This window comes from Oncorhynchus masou, unplaced genomic scaffold, assembly GCF_036934945.1.
Source record: "Oncorhynchus masou masou isolate Uvic2021 unplaced genomic scaffold, UVic_Omas_1.1 unplaced_scaffold_488, whole genome shotgun sequence".
Classification (NCBI taxonomy): domain Eukaryota; kingdom Metazoa; phylum Chordata; class Actinopteri; order Salmoniformes; family Salmonidae; genus Oncorhynchus; species Oncorhynchus masou.
Window position 1 is genome coordinate 321,349 of NW_027011276.1, and position 18,458 is coordinate 339,806.

Below are 18,458 nucleotides of genomic sequence, written 5' to 3' on the forward strand. Positions count from 1 at the left end.
GACAAAATGTCCGCCGGCCCCCTCTTCTTCAGGAACGAGGCCCCTAAGGTTTTACGGGGTGAGATAGAGGCCTGTGGTGTTCAGGTTCAGGTAGAGGTGTATTGGTGTGTCAAGAGGACTGTCAGTGTTAGACTGGTATTGGTGTTGTCAACGAGAGACAAAGGTGAGATGTGTATAGAGAGACTATACATAGAGGTGTACTGTGTGTATACATAGAGGTTATAGAGGTCTATAGAGACTGTGTGTATACATTGTAAAGGTCTATAGAGACTGTGTGTATACATAGAGGTTTATAGAGGTCTATAGAGACTGTGTGTATACATAGAGGTTTATAGAGGTCTATAGAGACTGTGTGTATACATAGAGGTGTATAGAGGTCTATAGAGACTGTGTGTATACATAGAGGTTTATAGAGTTCTATAAAGACTGTGTGTATACATAGAGGTTTATAGAGGTCTATAGAGACTGTGTGTATACATAGAGGTTTGTAGATGTCTATAGAGACTGTGTGTATACATAGAGGTGTATAGAGGTCTATAGAGACTGTGTGTATACATAGAGGTTTGTAGATGTCTATAGAGACTGTGTGTATACATAGAGGTGTATAGAGGTCTATAGAGACTGTGTGTATACATAGAGGTTTATAGAGACTGTCTATAGAGACTGTGTGTATACATAGAGGTTTATAGAGGTCTATAGAGACTGTGTGTATACATAGAGGTTTATAGAGGTCATAGAGGTATAGAGGTCTATAGAGACTGTGTGTATACATAGAGGTTTGTAGAGGTCTATAGAGACTGTGTGTATACATAGAGGTGTATAGAGGTCTATAGAGACTGTGTGTATACATAGAGGTGTATAGAGGTCTATAGAGACTGTGTGTATACATAGAGGTTTGTAGAGGTCTATAGAGACTGTGTGTATACATAGAGGTGTCTATAGACTGTGTCTATAGAGGTCTATAGAGACTGTGTGTATACATAGAGGTTTGTAGATGTCTATAGAGACTGTGTTTATACCATAGAGGTGTATAGAGGTCTATAGAGACTGTGTGTATACATAGAGGTTTATAGAGGTCTATAGAGACTGTGTGTATACATAGAGGTTTATAGAGGTCTATAGAGACTGTGTGTATACATAGAGGTGTATTGTCAGGTGTGTCGAGGTCTATACGTGTTGTGGAAGGGGAAGGAGGAGAGGAACCTACCCCATCTTTGGTCAGGTGAGCGTAGACATGTAGTCTACTGTATATATAGATAGGAATGTATTGTGGCCGTCAAGAGAAGAGATGATTGGTTAAAGAACAGGAGGGACTGTGTAACAGAGGAGGACAACCACCCTCATCCAACAACATTTTAAAAACGTTAAGAAAAACTGCAGGAATATTTACACCATTTTTTATATATATATCGAAATATCTTAATTTCTCACTAAATATCTGGTTAAAAACACTGTTTTGCAATGGTCTCTACAGTAGTCAAAACAGCACCCTCTATAGGTGAGGGTGGGTTTTCACTGTGCTCTTGCTCCCACCATAGAAACCTATGGGTACGACACTGCCCAGGTGAGAATGAACACAGTCACAACTCTTACATTAACAGGTTGACAGGTTGAAACGGTTTTGCTCGGTTAAATCTAGCTTAGCCACTTCTTTGGCTAAACGTTGAGATAACATTACCATGGTCTACTATTGTTACTACTGGTATGACATTCAGCCTGGTTGAGGGACAATGGAGAAGTTGCATTGGCTGTGTAGGTCAGTGCTCAACCAGTGACATTCAGCCTGGTTGAGGGACAATGGAGATTGTTTGTGTAGTTGCATTGGCTGGAGACGTGCATTGGCTGTGTAGGTCCCCAGTGACATTCAGCCTGGTTGAGGGACAATGGAGACGTTGCATTGGCTGTGTAGGTCAGTGCTCAACCAGTGACATTCAGCCTGGTTGAGGGACAATGGAGAAGTTGCATTGGCTGTGTAGGTCCTCAACCAGTGACATTCAGCCTGGTTGAGGGACAATGTGAGTGACATTCAGTTGCATTGTTGTTTGTGTAGGTCAGTGCTCCCAGTGACATTCAGCCACGGGACTCGTTGTTTTCATCAGCAGATGGTCGTGGGAGGCGGAGCATAATTATAAATAACGTGTCCACTGCAAACTGACCGCAACAACCCCAAACAGACACAACACTCGACGAAAACAGAATAATTTCCTAACCTTGGTGACATTGAGATATGGTGACGTGACTCTCTATTTACAGTGTGTGGGAACAACTGTCTTACATTACAGTCCCTCTGAGCTGATAACCTGGTGATGTTACCCTCTGAGCTGACAACCTGGTGATGTTACCCTCTGAGCTGATAACCTGGTGATGTTACCCCTCTGAGCTGATAACCTGGTGATGTTACCCCTCTGAGCTGATAACCTGGTGATGTTACCCTCTGAGCTGATAACCTGGTGATTTTACCCCTCTGAGCTGATAACCTGGTGATGTTACCCTCGGAGCTGATAACCTGGTGATGTTACCCCTCTGAGCTGATAACCTGGTGATGTTACCCTCTGAGCTGATAACCTGGTGATGTTACCCTCTGAGCTGATAACCTGGTGATTTTACCCCTCTGAGCTGATAACCTGGTGATTTTACCCCTCTGAGCTGATAACCTGGTGATGTTACCCCTCTGAGCTGATAACCTGGTGATGTTACCCCTCTGAGCTGATAACCTGGTGATGTTTACCCCTCTGAGCTGATAACCTGGTGATGTTACCCCTCTGAGCTGATAACCTGGTGATTTACCCCTCTGAGCTGATAACCTGGTGATGTTACCCCTCTGAGCTGATAACCTGGTGATTTACCCCTCTGAGCTGATAACCTGGTGATGTTACCCTCTGAGCTGATAACCTGGTGATGTTACCCTCTGAGCTGATAACCTGGTGATGTTACCCTCTGAGCTGATAACCTGGTGATGTTACCCCTCTGAGCTGATAACCTGGTGATGTTACCCCTCTGAGCTGATAACCTGGTGATGTTACCCCTCTGAGCTGATAACCTGGTGATGTTACCCTCTGAGCTGATAACCTGGTGATGTTACCCCTCTGAGCTGATAACCTGGTGATGTTACCCCTCTGAGCTGATAACCTGGTGATGTTACCCCTCTGAGCTGATAACCTGGTGATGTTACCCTCTGAGCTGATAACCTGGTGATGTTACCCTCTGAGCTGATAACCTGGTGATGTTACCCCTCTGAGCTGATAACCTGGTGATGTTACCCCTCTGAGCTGATAACCTGGTGATGTTACCCTCTGAGCTGATAACCTGGTGATGTTACCCTCTGAGCTGATAACCTGGTGATGTTACCCTCTGAGCTGATAACCTGGTGATGTTACCCTCTGAGCTGATAACCTGGTGATGTTACCCTCTGAGCTGATGATACCTGGTGATGTTACCCCTCTGAGCTGATAACCTGGTGATTCTACCCTCTGAGCTGATAACCTGGTGATGTTACCCTCTGAGCTGATAACCTGGTGATTCTACCCTCTGAGCTGATAACCTGGTGATTTACCCTCTGAGCTGATAACCTGGTGATGTTACCCTCTGAGCTGATAACCTGATGATGTTACCCCTCTGAGCTGATAACCTGGTGATTCTACCCCTCTGAGCTGATAACCTGGTGATGTTACCCCTCTGAGCTGATAACCTGATGATGTTACCCCTCTGAGCTGATAACCTGGTGATTCTACCCCTCTGAGCTGATAACCTGGTGATTCTACCCTCTGAGCTGATAACCTGGTGATGTTACCCTCTGAGCGGATAACCTGGTGATGTTACCCCTCTGAGCTGATAACCTGGTGATGTTACCCTCTGAGCTGATAACCTGGTGATGTCTACCCCTCTGAGCTGATAACCTGGTGATGTTACCCCTCTGAGCTGATAACCTGGTGATGTTACCCTCTGAGCTGATAACCTGGTGATGTTACCCTCTGAGCTGATAACCTGGTGATGTTACCCCTCTGAGCTGATAACCTGGTGATGTTACCCCTCTGAGCTGATAACCTGGTGATGTTACCCCTCTGAGCTGATAACCTGGTGATGTCTACCCTCTGAGCTGATAACCTGGTGATTTACCCCTCTGAGCTGATAACCTGGTGATGTTACCCTCTGAGCTGATAACCTGGTGATGTTACCCCTCTGAGCTGATAACCTGGTGATGTTACCCCTCTGAGCTGATAACCTGGTGATGTTACCCTCTGAGCTGATAACCTGGTGATGTTACCCTCTGAGCTGATAACCTGGTGATGTTACCCTCTGAGCTGATAACCTGGTGATGTTACCCCTCTGAGCTGATAACCTGGTGATGTTACCCTCTGAGCTGATAACCTGGTGATGTTACCCCTCTGAGCTGATAACCTGGTGATGTTACCCCTCTGAGCTGATAACCTGGTGATGTTACCCCTCTGAGCTGATAACCTGGTGATGTTACCGTCTGAGCTGATAACCTGGTGATTTTACCCCTCTGAGCTGATAACCTGGTGATGTTACCCCTCTGAGCTGATAACCTGGTGATGTTATCCTCTGAGGTGATAACCTGGTGATTTATGTCCTGAGCTGATAACCTGGTGATGTTATGTCTCTGAGCTGATAACCTGGTGATGTTTACCCCTCTGAGCTGATAACCTGGTGATTCTACCACTCTGAGCTGATAACCTGGTGATTTTCCCCTCTGAGCTGATAACCTGATGATTTTACCCTCTGAGCTGATAACCTGGTGATGTTACCTGATGAGCTGATAACCTGATGATGTTACCCTCTGAGCTGATAAACTGGTGATGTTACCCCTCTGAGCTGATAACCTGGTGATGTTACCCCTCTGAGCTGATAACCTGGTGATTTTACCCTGATGTAGCTGATAACCTGATATAGGTTATGTCCTGATGTAGGTTATGTCCTGATGTAGGTTAAGTCCTGATGGAGGTTAATTCCTGATGTAGGTTAAGTCCTGATATAGGTTAAGTCCTGATGTAGGTTAAGTCCTGATGTAGGTTATGCTCTGATGTAGGTTAAGTCCTAATATAGGTTAAGTCCTAATATAGGTTAAGTCCTGATGTAGGTTAAGTCCTAATATAGGTTAAGTCCTAATATAGGTTAAGTCCTGATGTAGGTTAAGTCCTGATGTAGGTTAAGTCCTGATGTAGGTTGTGTTGTGTGTTTGACATACTGTAGGTTATGGTCCAGGGCATTAATGTGCATTCCTGTTGTCATCACACAATGGGACCAGAGCTAGCACTGAGGCAGTTATGCATTGTGTTCATGTAGGTTAAGTCCTGATGTAGGTTATGCTCTGATGTAGGTTATGTCCTGATGTAGGTTATGTCCTGATGTAGGTTATGTCCTGATGTAGGTTATGTCCTGATGTAGGTTATGCTCTGAAGTAGGTTTTGTCCTGATGTAGGTTATGTCCTGATGTAGGTTATGTCCTGATGTAGGTTATGCTCTGAAGTAGGTTTTGTCCTGATGTAGGTTATGTCCTGATGTAGTTTATGTCCTGATGTAGGTTATGTTCTGTGTTTGTTTTGTCCTGATGTCCAGGTTATGTCCTGATGTCGTTTCATCACCTGATGTACCAGGTTATGCTCTGAGTAGGTTTTGTCCTGATGTAGGTTATGTCCTGATGTAGGTTATGTCCTGATGTAGGTTATGTCCTGATGTAGGTTATGTCCTGATGTAGGTTATGTCCTGATGTTGGTTATGCTCTGATGTAGGTTTTGTCCTGATGTAGGTTATGTCCTGATGTAGGTTATGTCCTGATGTAGGTTATGTCCTGATGTAGGTTATGCTCTGATGTAGGTTATGTCCTGCTAGCTCTGGTCCAGGGCGTTAACGTGCGTTCCTCGTTGTCATCACACAATGGGACCAGAGCTAGCACTGAGGCAGTTATGCGTTGTGTTCATGCGATGGGGACTGTTAGAGATGTAATCAAAGGTTATGGTGCTGCTGAAGCACCAAGAAAAGATGCTTCACAATAAAGCAGTTTCTAATGAACAAAAGGTGTTTTTTACAAATGTATCCGATACTACAATCAGTCTTTCATCTGCTCTGACGTAGTTACAGTGTTAAGAGTAGCTAACGCCATGAAGGCAACAGGCAAGAGAGTCTTTATAGAGTGGTGTTTGTGCTGCAAAAGGTGAGGGGGCAGGATGCCGATTCATACCTAGATATTGTTTATTAACTAATTCATTGTCAATGAGGAGGGTGCATAGAATTTTCCAGAATCATTGCCAGAATCAAATGCCATTTCCCCTTCCATCTGAACAAGACCTTTAAACAAAACCTACATATCAGACTCTTTGGAGTGGTTGTCTGAAACACCAGATAAATCCAAGTCCTGGACTAAAAAGTGTTATATATTTTTCTGATACAGATTCACCATTGAGTGTCCAGAACTAGGATGAATCTGTGTCTGGGGTCCTCCAGCTACTTCACAGTCATCACTGACCTCCAGATCACTAGCTACTTCACAGTCATCACAATGACCTCCAGATCACTAGCTACTTCATCACAATGACCTCCAGATCACTAGTCATCACAATGACCTCCAGATCATTAGCTGAGTCGTTAACTGGCTACTTCACAGTCATCACAATGACCTCCAGATCACTAGCTACTTCACAGTCATCACAATGACCTCCAGATCTTCTTCACAGTCATCACAATGACCTCCAGATCATTAGCTGAGTCGTTAACTGGCTACTTCACAGTCATCACAATGACCTCCAGATCACTAGCTACTTCACAGTCATCACAATGACCTCCAGATCACTAGCTGAGTCGTTAACTGGCTACTTCACAGTCATCACAATGACCTCCAGATCACTAGCTACTTCACAGTCATCACAATGACCTCCAGATCACTAGCTACTTCACAGTCATCACAATGACCTCCAGATCATTAGCTGAGTCGTTAACTGGCTACTTCACAGTCATCACAATGACCTCCAGATCATTAGCTACTTCACAGTCATCACAATGACCTCCAGATCACTAGCTGAGTCGTTAACTGGCTACTTCACAGTCATCACAATGACCTCCAGATCACTAGCTACTTCACAGTCATCACAATGACCTCCAGATCACTAGCTGAGTCGTTAACTAGCTACTTCACAGTCATCACAATGACCTCCAGATCACTAGCTGAGTCGTTAACTAGCTACTTCACAGTCATCACAATGACCTCCAGATCACTAGCTGAGTCGTTAACTAGCTACTTCACAGTCATCACAATGACCTCCAGATCATTAGCTACTTCACAGTCATCACAATGACCTCCAGATCATTAGCTACTTCACAGTCATCACAATGACCTCCAGATCATTAGCTACTTCACAGTCATCACAATGACCTCCAGATCATTAGCTACTTCACAGTCATCACAATGACCTCCAGATCACTAGCTACTTCACAGTCATCACAATGACCTCCAGATCATTAGCTACTTCACAGTCATCACAATGACCTCCAGATCACTAGCTACTTCACAGTCATCACAATGACCTCCAGATCACTAGCTACTTCACAGTCATCACAATGACCTCCAGATCATTAGCTACTTGTGTGGGTCCTGTGTGCTCAGTCGGTAGAGCATGGCGCTTGCAACGCCAAGCGTCGTGACGATTCCGCTAGGGCCAGATCCATATGCAAAAGTAGTGGCCCCAGCTACTTCACAGTCGCTTTGGACAAAAGCGTCTGCTAAATGGGATATATTTATTTATTTTTTTATTTATTTTTACTTCACAGTCATCACAATGACCTCCAGATCACTAGCTACTTCACAGTCATCACAATGACCTCCAGATCACTAGCTACTTCACAGTCATCACAATGACCTCCAGATCACTAGCTACTTCACAGTCATCACAATGACCTCCAGATCACTAGCTACTTCACAGTCATCACAATGACCTCCAGATCATTAGCTACTTCACAGCTTCACAATGACCTCAGATCATTAGCTACTTCACTTCAGTCATCACAATGACCTCCAGATCACTAGCTACTTCACAGTCATCACAATGACCTCCAGATCACTAGCTACTTCACAGTCATCACAATGACCTCCAGATCATTAGCTACTTCACAGTCATCACAATGACCTCCAGATCACTAGCTACTTCACAGTCATCACAATGACCTCCAGATCACTAGCTACTTCACAGTCATCACAATGACCTCCAGATCATTAGCTACTTCACAGTCATCACAATGACCTCCAGATCATTAGCTACTTCACAGTCATCACAATGACCTCCAGATCACTAGCTACTTCACAGTCATCACAATGACCTCCAGATCATTAATACTTCACAGTCATCACAATGACCTCCAGATCACTAGCTACTTCACAGTCATCACAATGACCTCCAGATCACTAGCTACTTCACAGTCATCACAATGACCTCCAGATCATTAGCTGAGTCGTTAACTAGCTACTTCACAGTCATCACAATGACCTCCAGATCACTAGCTGAGTCGTTAACTAGCTACTTCACAGTCATCACAATGACCTCCAGATCATTAGCTGAGTCGTTGACTAGCTACTTCACAGTCATCACAATGACCTCCAGATCACTAGCTGAGTCGTTGACTAGCTACTTCACAGTCATCACAATGACCTCCAGATCATTAGCTACTTCACAGTCATCACAATGACTTCCAGATCACTAGCTGAGTCGTTAACTAGCTACTTCACAGTCATCACAATGACTTCCAGATCACTAGCTGAGTCGTTAACTAGCTACTTCACAGTCATCACAATGACCTCCAGATCACTAGCTGAGTCGTTAACTAGCTACTTCACAGTCATCACAATGACCTCCAGATCACTAGCTGAGTCATTAACTAGCTACTTCACAGTCATCACAATGACCTCCAGATCACTAGCTGAGTCGTTAACTAGCTACTTCACAGTCATCACAATGACCTCCAGATCACTAGCTGAGTCGTTAACTAGCTACTTCACAGTCATCACAATGACCTCCAGATCATTAGCTGAGTCGTTAACTAGCTACTTCACAGTCATCACAATGACCTCCAGATCACTAGCTGAGTCGTTAACTACCTACTTCACAGTCATCACAATTACCTCCAGATCACTAGCTGAGTCGTTAACTAGCTACTTCACAGTCATCACAATGACCTCCAGATCACTAGCTGAGTCGTTAACTAGCTACTTCACAGTCATCACAATGACCTCCAGATCACTAGCTGAGTCGTTAACTAGCTACTTCACAGTCATCACAATGACCTCCAGATCATTAGCTGAGTCGTTAACTAGCTACTTCACAGTCATCACAATGACCTCCAGATCACTAGCTGAGTCGTTAACTAGCTACTTCACAGTCATCACAATGACCTCCAGATCATTAGCTGAGTCGTTAACTAGCTACTTCACAGTCATCACAATGACCTCCAGATCATTAGCTGAGTCGTTGACTAGCTACTTCATTAGCAGTCATCACAATGACCTCCAGATCATTAGCTGAGTCGTTAACTAGCTACTTCACAGTCATCACAATGACCTCCAGATCATTAGCTGAGTCGTTAACTAGCTACTTCACAGTCATCACAATGACCTCCAGATCATTAGCTACTTCACAGTCATCACAATGACCTCCAGATCATTAGCTGAGTCGTTGACTAGCTACTTCACAGTCATCACAATGACCTCCAGATCATTAGCTGAGTCGTTAACTAGTTACTTCACAGTCATCACAATGACCTCCAGATCATTAGCTGAGTCGTTAACTAGCTACTTCACAGTCATCACAATGACCTCCAGATCATTAGCTGAGTCGTTAACTAGTTACTTCACAGTCATCACAATGACCTCCAGATCATTAGCTGAGTCGTTAACTAGCTACTTCATAATGACATCCAGATCATTAGCTGAGTCGTTAACTAGCTACTTCACAGTCATCACAATGACCTCCAGATCATTAGCTGAGTCGTTAACTAGCTACTTCACAATGACCTCCAGATCATTAGCTGAGTCGTTAACTAGCTACTTCACAGTCATCACAATGACCTCCAGATCATTAGCTGAGTCGTTAACTAGTTACTTCACAATGACCTCCAGATCATTAGCTGAGTCGTTAACTAGCTACTTCACAGTCATCACAATGACCTCCAGATCATTAGCTGAGTCGTTGACTAGTTACTTCACAATGACCTCCAGATCATTAGCTGAGTCATTGACTAGTTACTTCACAATGACTTCCAGATCATTAGCTGAGTCGTTGACTAGTTACTTCAGTCATCACAATGACTTCCAGATCATTAGCTGAGTCGTTAACTAGCTACTTCACAGTCAACACAATGACCTCCAGATCATTAGCTGAGTCGTTAACTAGCTACTTCACAGTCATCACAATCACCTCCAGATCATTAGCTGAGTCGTTAACTAGCTACTTCACAGTCATCACAATCACCTCCAGATCATTAGCTGAGTCGTTAACTAGCTACTTCACAATGACCTCCAGATCATTAGCTGAGTCGTTAACTAGCTACTTCACAGTCATCACAATGACTTCCAGATCATTAGCTGAGTCGTTAACTAGCTGCTTCACAATGACCTCCAGATCATTAGCTGAGTCGTTAACTAGCTACTTCACAATGACCTCCAGATCATTAGCTGAGTCGTTAACTGGCTACTTCACAGTCATCACAATGACCTCCAGATCATTAGCTGAGTCGTTAACTAGCTACTTCACAGTCAACACAATGACCTCCAGATCATTAGCTGAGTCGTTAACTAGCTACTTCACAGTCATCACAATCACCTCCAGATCATTAGCTGAGTCGTTAACTAGCTACTTCACAATGACCTCCAGATCATTAGCTGAGTCGTTAACTAGCTACTTCACAGTCATCACAATGACTTCCAGATCATTAGCTGAGTCGTTGACTAGTTACTTCACAATGACCTCCAGATCATTAGCTGAGTCATTGACTAGTTACTTCACAATGACTTCCAGATCATTAGCTGAGTCGTTGACTAGTTACTTCAGTCATCACAATGACTTCCAGATCATTAGCTGAGTCGTTAACTAGCTACTTCACAGTCAACACAATGACCTCCAGATCATTAGCTGAGTCGTTAACTAGCTACTTCACAGTCATCACAATCACCTCCAGATCATTAGCTGAGTCGTTAACTAGCTACTTCACAGTCATCACAATCACCTCCAGATCATTAGCTGAGTCGTTAACTAGCTACTTCACAATGACCTCCAGATCATTAGCTGAGTCGTTAACTAGCTACTTCACAGTCATCACAATGACTTCCAGATCATTAGCTGAGTCGTTAACTAGCTGCTTCACAATGACCTCCAGATCATTAGCTGAGTCGTTAACTAGCTACTTCACAATGACCTCCAGATCATTAGCTGAGTCGTTAACTGCTACTTCACAGTCATCACAATGACCTCCAGATCATTAGCTGAGTCGTTAACTAGCTACTTCACAGTCAACACAATGACCTCCAGATCATTAGCTGAGTCGTTAACTAGCTACTTCACAGTCATCACAATCACCTCCAGATCATTAGCTGAGTCGTTAACTAGCTACTTCACAATGACCTCCAGATCATTAGCTGAGTCGTTAACTAGCTACTTCACAGTCATCACAATGACTTCCAGATCATTAGCTGAGTCGTTAACTAGCTGCTTCACAATGACCTCCAGATCATTAGCTGAGTCGTTAACTAGCTACTTCACAATGACCTCCAGATCATTAGCTGAGTCGTTAACTAGCTACTTCACAGTCATGACAATGACTTCCAGATCATTAGCTGAGTCGTTAACTAGTTACTTCACAATGACCTCCAGATCATTAGCTGAGTCGTTAACTGGCTACTTCACAGTCATCACAATGACCTCCAGATCATTAGCTGAGTCGTTAACTAGCTACTTCACAGTCATCACAATCACCTCCAGATCATTAGCTGAGTCGTTAACTAGCTACTTCACAGTCATCACAATCACCTCCAGATCATTAGCTGAGTCGTTAACTAGCTACTTCACAATGACCTCCAGATCATTAGCTGAGTCGTTAACTAGCTACTTCACAGTCATCACAATGACTTCCAGATCATTAGCTGAGTCGTTAACTAGCTGCTTCACAATGACCTCCAGATCATTAGCTGAGTCGTTAACTAGCTACTTCACAATGACCTCCAGATCATTAGCTGAGTCGTTAACTAGCTACTTCACAGTCATGACAATGACTTCCAGATCATTAGCTGAGTCGTTAACTAGTTACTTCACAATGACCTCCAGATCATTAGCTGAGTCGTTAACTGACCTCCAGCTACTTCACAGTCATCACAATGACCTCCAGATCATTAGCTGAGTCGTTAACTAGCTACTTCACAGTCAACACAATGACCTCCAGATCATTAGCTGAGTCGTTAACCAGCTACTTCACAGTCATCACAATCACCTCCAGATCATTAGCTGAGTCGTTAACTAGCTACTTCACAGTCATCACAATCACCTCCAGATCATTAGCTGAGTCGTTAACTAGCTACTTCACAATGACCTCCAGATCATTAGCTGAGTCGTTAACTAGCTACTTCACAGTCATCACAATGACTTCCAGATCATTAGCTGAGTCGTTAACTAGCTGCTTCACAATGACCTCCAGATCATTAGCTGAGTCGTTAACTAGCTACTTCACAATGACCTCCAGATCATTAGCTGAGTCGTTAACTGGCTACTTCACAGTCATCACAATGACCTCCAGATCATTAGCTGAGTCGTTAACTAGCTACTTCACAGTCATCACAATGACCTCCAGATCACTAGCTGAGTCGTTAACTAGCTACTTCACAGTCATGACAATGACTTCCAGATCATTAGCTGAGTCGTTAACTAGTTACTTCACAATGACCTCCAGATCATTAGCTGAGTCGTTAACTAGTTACTTCACAATGACCTCCAGATCATTAGCTGAGTCGTTGACTAGGACTACTGATAATATGCCATTATGATGAATGTGAGCTCATTGGTTCTGAGCTATCGGCTGGATAAGATAAGGAGAGGGGAGGCACACACACACACACACACACACACACACACACACACACACACACACACACACACACACACACAGTATACCTCGATATCTCTATCACTATACACACCACTCCTGGGGCTGGGGTAGGGTTAGGCTGGGGTGGGGTTAGGCTGGGGAGGGTTAGGCTGGGGGAGGGGTTAGGCTGGGGTGGGGTTAGGCTGGGGTTTGGCTGGGGTAGGGTTAGGCTGGGGGAGGGTTAGGCTGGGGTGGGGTTAGGCTGGGGTGGGGTTAGGCTGGGGGAGGGTTAGGCTGGGGGAGGGGTTAGGCTGGGGGAGGGTTAGGCTGGGGAGGGTTAGGCTGGGGAGGGGTTAGGGCTGGGGGGGGTTAGGCTGGGGTGGGGTTAGGCTGGGGTAGGGTTAGGCTGGGGGTGGGTTAGGCTGGGGTGGGGTTAGGCTGGGGTGGGGTTAGGCTGGGGTGGGGTTAGGCTGGGGTAGGGTTAGGCTGGGGGTGGGGTTAGGCTGGGGTGGGGTTAGGCTGGGGTAGGGTTAGGCTGGGGTGGGGTTAGGCTGGGGTGGGGTTAGGCTGGGGTGGGGTTAGGCTGGGGTGGGGTTAGGCTGGGGTGGGGTTAGGCTGGGGTAGGGTTAGGCTGGGGTGGGGTTAGGCTGGGGTGGGGTTAGGGCTGGGGTAGGGGTTAGGCTGGGGTGGGGTTAGGCTGGGGTAGGGTTAGGCTGGGGTGGGGTTAGGCTGGGGTGGGGTTAGGCTGGGGTAGGGTTAGGCTGGGGTGGGGTTAGGCTGGGGTGGGGTTAGGCTGGGGTAGGGTTAGGCTGGGGTGGGGTTAGGCTGGGGTCGGGATAGGCTGGGGTAGGGTTAGGCTGGGGTGGGGTTGGGCTGGGGTGGGGTTAGGCTGGGGTGGGGGTTAGGCTGGGGTGGGGTTAGGCTGGGGTAGGGTTAGGCTGGGGTGGGGTTAGGCTGGGGTGGGGTTAGGCTGGGGGAGGGTTAGCCTGGGGTAGGGTTAGGCTGGGGTGGGGTTAGGCTGGGGAGGGTTAGGCTGGGGTGGGGTTAGGCTGGGGTAGGCCGTCATTGTAAATAAGAATTTGTTCTTAACTGAACTTCCTAGATAAATGAAGGTTAAATAAAATGTCAAAGGTGTTCATAATGTTTTGTCAACTCAGTATATAAGTTGGGGGAGGGAGGGAGGGTGGATCAACTTTAATAGGGCAAATAGATTGTGGCTTCAATTCATGTTATTATCTGCATCATTTCCAATCCTCCATATATATATTTCTTAACATATCTTTTTAAATATACTTTCCGTTATTTTGTTCCTCTAAGTTTACACAAGGTTCAGATCAACTATCTATATAGACAGTGTTATTGGTAGACTTCTGTAATGTATTGAAACATGATTCTGTCTGTGTTGTCATAGGGTATAATTAGTCCGGTTGAACAGCCATACCAACACGTCTCCTCTCACTCTCTAGGAATGTCTCTCAGTAGTTTTCCAACTGCAGCGTTCTCCCCGACTCTGTGTGTGTGTGTGTTAGTGTGTGTGGGTTAGTGTGTGGCTTAGTGTGTGTGTTTGTGCATGTGTGTGTGTGTGTGCATTAGTGTGTGTGTGTATGGGTTAGTGTGTGGGTTAGTGTGTGTGTGTGTGTGTGTGCGTTACTGTGTGTGTGTGGTTAGTGTGTGTGTGTGGGTTAGTGTGCGTGTGTGGGTTAGTGTGTGTGTGCGTTAGTGCGTGTGTGTGGGTTAGTGTGTGTATGTGGGTTAGTGTGTGTGTGTGGGTTAGTGTGTGGGTTAGTGTGTGTGTTTGTGCATGTGTGTGTGTGTGTGCATTAGTATGTGTGTGTGTGGGTTAGTGTGTGTGGGTGCGTTAGTGTGTGTGTGTGCGTTAGTGTGTGTGTGTGTGGGTTAGTGTGTATGTGCGAGGGCAACCGTTATGCAACACAATCATGTGAAGACCTGAGTCTAAGATATCACATTTCAGGTCTGTCCTACACCCTACTGTCTGTCCTATACCATACTGTCTGTCCTACACCATACTGTCTGTCCTACACCCTACTGTCTGTCCTACACCCTACTGTCTGTCCTACACCCTACTTTCTGTCCTACACCATACTGTCCATACTGTCTGTCCTATACCATACTGTCTGTCTTACACCATACTGTCTGTCCTACACCATACTGTCTGTCCTACACCATACTGTCTGTCCTACAACATACTGTCTGTCCTACACCCTACTGTCTGTCCTACACCCTACTGTCTGTCCTACACCATACTGTCTGTCCTACACCCTACTGTCTGTCCTACACCATACTGTCTGTTCTACACCATACTGTCTGTCCTACACCCTACTGTCTGTCCTACACCCTACTGTCTGTCCTACACCATACTGTCTGTCCTATACCATACTGTCTGTCCTACACCATACTGTCTGTCATACACTCTACTGTCTTTTCTACACCCTACTGTCTGTCCTACACCATACTGTCTGTCCTACACCCTACTGTCTGTCCTACACTATACTGTCTGTCCTACACCCTACTGTCTGTCCTACACCATACTGTCCATACTGTCTGTTCTACACCATACTGTCTGTCTTACACTCTACTGGTTCCGGGTTGGAGCGAGCGGTCGCATCTACACTTCGGTCCGCAGGTAGTATAACTTTTCATTACATTTTCATTACATTTCATTATAGTACAACGGTTTGATTTGTCTAATCTTAGCAATTTCTTCTTAGCTAGCTACATAGCCGTCTTTGTATCAAAGATAATTGCGTAATTATCGTATTTCTTCATCCTAACGTAGTCTACACTGCTATCTGCCCAGCAGCTAGCTAAGCAGCTAGCTAACGTCCACTGTCCACCAGCACTGTAGAAACTATTACACTCAACTGAACGACTCGATTAGTGTAGTGTTAGCTAGCTACATAGTTGTCTTTGCTGTCTTCGTATCCAAGATAATTGTGTAGTTTAGAGTGTGTAGACTTAGAGTGATTATCTTAATTTACCGAGGTTAGCTAGCCAGCTATTTGTCGTCCTTAACGTAGGAGATGCTGCTAGCTAGCTAGCCAACAACTAGCCAACGTCTACCGAATTGAACTTCAACTACCCGGTCAACATTCCGCCTCGCCCCACAGGTAGTATCACACATTTTCATTGCACTTCATTACAGTACAACGGTTTGATTTGTTTGATCGTAGCTAGCTAGCTACATAGCCGTCTTTGTATCTAAGACAATTGTGTAGTCTAGAGCGATTTTCTAGGTTAGCTAGCCAGCTATTGTCGTTCTTTTAACGTAGCATAACGCAATCAACACTGCTAGCTAGCCAGCTAGCCCCGAATAGCAGTACTGTAGAAACTATTACAGTAGAACGGTTTGATTTGTTTGATCGTAGCTAGCTACATAGCCGTCTTTGTATCTAAGACAATTGTGTAGTCTAGAGCGATTTTCTAGGAATTAGCTAGCCAGCTATTGTCGTTCTTTTAACGTAGCGTGCGCAATCAACACTGCTAGCTAACCAGCTAGCCCCGAATAGCAGCACTGTAGAAACTATTACACTCGATAGACGACTTGATTAGTGTAGTGTCAACATCGCAGCCACTGCCAGCTAGCCTACAAAGTCAACAACGCAGCCACTGCCAGCTAGCCTACTCCAGCAGTACTGTATCATTTTAGTCAATAAGATTCTTGCTACGTAAGCTTAACTTTCTGAACATTCGAGACGTGTAGTCCACTTGTCATTCCAATCTCCTTTGCATTAGCGTAGCCTCTTCTGTAGCCTGTCAACTATGTGTCTATCTATCCCTGTTCTCCCTCTCTGCACAGACCATACAAACGCTCCACACCGCGTGGCCGCGGCCACCCTAATCTGGTGGTCCCAGCGCACGACCCCGTGGAGTTCCAGGTCTCCGGTAGCCTCTGGAACTGCCGATCTGCGGCCAACAAGGCAGAGTTCATCTCAGCCTATGCCTCCCTCCAGTCCCTCGACTTCTTGGCACTGACGGAAACATGGATCACCACAGATAACACTGCTACTCCTACTGCTCTCTCTTCGTCCGCCCACGTGTTCTCGCACACCCGAGAGCTTCTGGTCAGCGGGGTGGTGGCACCGGATCCTCATCTCTCCCAAGTGGTCATTCTCTCTTTCTCCCCTTACCCATCTGTCTATCGCCTCCTTTGAATTCCATGCTGTCACAGTTACCAGCCCTTTCAAGCTTAACATCCTTATCATTTATCGCCCTCCAGGTTCCCTCGGAGAGTTCATCAATGAGCTTGATGCCTTGATTAGCTCCTTTCCTGAGGACGGCTCACACTCTCACAGTCCTGGGCGACTTTAACCTCCCCACGTCTACCTTTGACTCATTCCTCTCTGCCTCCTTCTTTCCACTCCTCTCCTCTTTTGACCTCACCCTCTCACCTTCCCCCTACTCACAAGGCAGGCAATACGCTCGACCTCATCTTTACTAGATGCTGTTCTTCCACTAACCTCATTGCAACCCCCCTCCAAGTCTCCGACCACTACCTTGTATCCTTTTCCCTCTCGCTCTCATCCAACACTTCCCACACTGCCCCTACTCGGATGGTATGTCGTCCCAACCTTCGCTCTCTCTCCCCCGCTTCTCTCTCTTCTTCCATCCTATCATCTCTTCCCTCTGCTCAAACCTTCTACAACCTATCTCCTGATTCTGCCTCCTCAACCCTCCTCTCTTCCCTTTCTGCATCCTTTGACTCTCTATGTCCCCTATCCTCCAGGCCCGGCTCGGTCCTCCCCTCCCGCTCCGTGGCTCGGCGACTCATTGCGAGCTCACAGAACAGTGCTCCGGGCAGCCGAGCGGAAATGGAGAAAACTTCGCCTCCTGCGGACCTGGCATCCTTTCACTCCCTCCTCTCTACATTTTCCTCCTCTGCCTCTGCTGCTAAAGCCACTTTCTACCCTCTAAATTCCAAGCATCTGCCTCTAACCCTAGGAAGCTCTTTACCACCTTTTCCTCCCTCCTGAATCCTCCTCCCCCCTCCTCCCTCTCTGCAGATGACTTCGTCAACCATTTTGAAAAGAAGGTCGGCGACATCCGATCCTCGTTTGCTAAGTCAAACGACACCGCTGGTTCTGCTCACACTGCCCTACCCTGTGCTCTGACCTCTTTCTCCTCTCTCTCAGATGAAATCTCGCTTCTTGTGACGGCCGCCAGCAACAACCTGCCCCGCTTGACCCTATCCCCTCCTCTCTTCTCCAGACCATTTCCGGAGACCTTCTCCCTTACCTCACCTCGCTCATCAACTCATCCCTGACCGCTGGCTACGTCCTTCCGTCTTCAAGAGAGCGAGTTGCACCCCTTCTGAAAAAACCTACACTCGATCCCTCCGATGTCAACAACTACAGACCAGTATCCCT